This window comes from Somniosus microcephalus, chromosome 14 (genome assembly GCF_052327205.1).
Source record: "Somniosus microcephalus isolate GS21.2 chromosome 14, FLI_Smic_1.0, whole genome shotgun sequence".
Taxonomy (NCBI): Eukaryota; Metazoa; Chordata; class Chondrichthyes; order Squaliformes; family Somniosidae; genus Somniosus; species Somniosus microcephalus.
The window spans coordinates 52,276,630-52,280,520 of NC_141000.1; the positions used below are offsets into that span (position 1 = coordinate 52,276,630).

Consider the following 3,891-nt stretch of genomic DNA (forward strand, 5'->3'; position numbering starts at 1 on the left):
CCAATTAATTCTGTGATACTTGACTATGTTAACCCCCTATTTACCCATAGTGTAGGTTTAGCTGACTGAACCACATTTGCAGTCTGGAAGACGCCACTTCACTTATCAAACTTCAGAATGTGTGTGTTCATAGTCTCAGTAGAGCCATTGTCTAAACACGGCCTGTCCTCCCAGGAGATAAGGGTACAATTAACAACCAACATTGTACCAGTCACAGGATACATGAATCACGGCGGCCTTGTAGCCATCCTGCTTGTTCGACAGTTAAGGATAAAACATGTTTTCTCAAACTATAAACTATGCCGATAACGGGGAAGAGACAGCAGCAGGAATGTGGGGAGGGATGAGACAACCAACATCTGTGACTGGCATGTTTAGAGGGTACCCGAGTTCAAGGGGTGGGCCCGACAGTTGAGTGATTAACCACATAAACCAATAAAGAGTAACTGTTGTGACACTGTTTGTACGTGTACGCCCCCATTCTGTCGTAGGTGGGTGTTACTTATAGAATTATAAAACTTGAATGAACCGCTACTTGTCCCTCAAGAGTGCACCCCTAGCTTGAGGAAGCTGTGTGGCTCTCCCTTGTGCACAAGTTCTCTTGGTTCTTTTAATAAATTCTGAACTTGTCCTCAATTCCGTCTCCGTCTGGAGTTTCTCCAAATTCGAATCGAACAGTTGGTGTCAGAAGTGGGATACTGCAGATAAGGATCATAGGAGTTAAAAGAAACTGGAATTGACGGCTGAGGCGAGAACCACGCCGCGTCCTAAGGAAAGATGTCAGAGTAGGCTTATAGGAGGACAAGGACTCGCTCGTTCACCAGGGGGGCTAAAACCGTGTATGGGCCTGTCAGTATTAAATTACCCACATAGTAAATTATTCCTCATGGACACCGCGGACTGATGGAATTGATTAGACATAAATGTATATTTCTGATTTAGAGTATAAGGTGATACGTTTGTGCCGATAAAGTATAAGATAGAGTATAAGAATATATGTAACAATTAATATGGGTCACATGGGTGACGAGGGGAGACCTCTTTCACTGGACATTCCGGCTATGGCCACCAGTGTCACTGTTGTTCAACGGGTCTGAGAGGTTAATTTGAAATTTCAAAGTGAGATGATTAAAAAGGGGAAATAAAGATAAATTTAAAGTTTTACCAACATGGAAGTTATTAACATAGTGCCAAGACAAATAAAACACAAGATTTGCTGAGTGATAGGAACCTTAAAAAATGCTGGAATTTCAGTTTGTATGAAAATGTGTGTTAAAGTGTGAATGTTTTCCTGACTATGAATGTTTAAGAAGTTGCAGTATTTCTTTCGTCTGAAAAGTCTGTCTTAAAAAAATGTCTGTTATGTGTGTTTTAGCTCCACCCACTTCTCTGTGTTAAAAGCGTTAAAAAACTTTTGTCTTATCTTGGATTTTGGAAGTTTTAAGAATGTGTGAATAAGATTGTGCCCCAAAAATTGGAAAAAAAAGGAACTAATTTAAGTTAAGCTGGTGTGTAAAAACTGAGAACAACAAAAAGTTTGTTTAACAAAAGATTAAGTTTCAGTCTAAGATTTAACCATGGAGTCGCGGTTGCTATGGTGAAATCTTCCAAAGCAGTTTGATTTGATTTGCTTAAATGTGAAAAAAAAAAATTCTCCAGCTGTTATTCAATGTTTTTACAGTATTTTGGAAGGGCATCTGAAGAAAGGACAATAAGAAATATGATGTAATTTACTGTTGTCTGCAAGCATGTACTATTTTATTTTGTTTTATCTGTTCTGTTCATGTTTAGTTAAAGTGTGAAAACACAACTGCCTTTTCGATCGGGAATTTTTTTTAAAATTTATGTGAAGTGACGCAATTGCATGCGCCTGATAATGTTTTGCTCCACCTTATAAAACCTGCAAAGGAGTTAACCCTTTCCACTGATAGCTGTTTAAGTTCACCAAGCAACAACTTTAGTATGAAATTTAAAGATATTGGGCATTATTAAATTTAAGTTTCTTAATTTTAAGTTAATATTTCCCCACAGTGGCAGAAGGAAAATTATGATTTGATAAATTAACCTCTTGGGCTCTAAGCAGAGTCACAATGGATTCTCTTCTTTCTTTTGTTATATGAAAGGTACCTTGTAAACTAATTGCAGCACTAACAAATTAATTGAGCACACCGGAAGAGAAGATCTGAAGCAACGTAGAGGAGACCCCAGGCGGGGTAACATCAGGAAAGATAGAAGAAACAGGGGATACCCCAGGCAGGGCAGAATTGGAACACTGGAGTTACAAGGGCGGGAGTGATGGTGAAAGGAAACCGGATGGGCACCAAGCTGGAAGGATGTGTCACCAGACATGCCACCATCATGTGCCCACATGTAATCAGCCAAAGCCCGTAAGCCCAATGTGATTTCAATAACACAGGCATGGAGATTAACTGCACCATGGAGGTATTGGACACAGCCTCAAAGCCCACCCAAGTGGCATACACCAGCAAAGGCAAATATTGTGTAACGACCAACTTGGAGACGTTTGAGTATGCCAATCTAACTTGCGACATCCCCAGTCCAGAGTTCTGCTTCACACCAGCAGTTCCAGTACAGATTGGACGCAAGGAGGTGGTGGACATACACCAGTTTAATATTACCTCTCTTCAAGTGTCTGAAGACATCAAGTATGGATTATGGAACTACATCAACACCTTTAGGTACCTATACCCCCACTGCCCGAACACCTGAGGCAGTTGCGGAAGGAGATACGGCTCTCCCAAAAGGTGTACTATACTCTGCAACAACGGAACACGGATTTGAAGAAAGACATCGACGCGATCAAGGTGACCACATGGGTGGATGACATTTGGGATAGGGGACTAAATATACAGATCCATCCATGGATCCAACTGATTTCACATGTATTAGTCGTGGTGCAGTTAGTAATTGTCCTGACCTTGTTATGTATGACATGCAGGAAATGTAAACGGACTCGGGTGAAACAAATTGCAAAACAAGTGGTTAAAACTGCTAATGCTTGTACTGCTCCTACTCCAAGCGTTTCAGATGATGACTTTAACAACTTGTTGGAAAAAGCAAGTGTATGAATAATGAAGCAATTGTATAATGAATCAGGGAATGCCTAGAAATTCGGGTCCCAACACGTGAGTACGCACGGGGTACTCACGCGTAGGCCCAACGAAAGTGCCGGTTTCACGAATGCATTGCGCATGCGTGGGAAACCAGCACTTCCGTTCCCCTGAAAGAAGCAGTTAAGAGGTGGAACACGTGCGCAGAAGAGGCAGCACGTGCGCATCGAACTTACGTTTTTTTTGCAGGTTTTCCTGGGAAGGTAAGTCTCCAGAAGTTAGACATGTAAAAAGCAGTCGCAAGGCCTGCTTTTTACAAGGTATGTGGTGAATTAATTAAATTTAAAACATTTTTTCCACAGGTTTATTATTTTTAAATACGTTAAAGAAAGGTAAGTTTATTTTTAGCCCTGTTAGAAAATAAAATTAATTTTTTCAAAAATTTAAATTATTTCAAAAGTTAAAATAGTTATTTCAAGTAATTTTGTGGTGTATGTGCCTTTAAGAGCCCCTGTGTACTGTAATGCCGGTAATGGCCACTCGGGCTATATAAGCCTGTATAGTGTTTTGTATCTTTTAGTTCACCTCCAGACTTTGTCCAGTAAACACCTGTAAACCAACTCCTGCATTCCGTGTCTTCATTAACACACAGATACAACAGTGGCGACGAATTGGAAACGGACTTACCTGCAATTCGGCAGCACCTCAAGGAGATCGATTCCTCAGACGAAGGAAGAAGAAAAAAGAAAAAAAACTGTGGTTTCACCAGCTAGCCAGGCTGGAGGCAGGTACTGCAATAATCCTTCCTGGGCAGCGGGCT

The 3,891-nt window shown here is 40.8% G+C and overlaps 1 pseudogene; it reads left to right on the plus strand.

Annotated features, from left to right (window-relative positions):
- Nucleotides 1-2,295: 2,295 nt before the first annotated feature.
- On the plus strand, nt 2,296-3,089 carry LOC147107491 (uncharacterized; annotated as a pseudogene).
- The last annotated feature ends 802 nt before the right edge of the window (nt 3,090-3,891 follow it).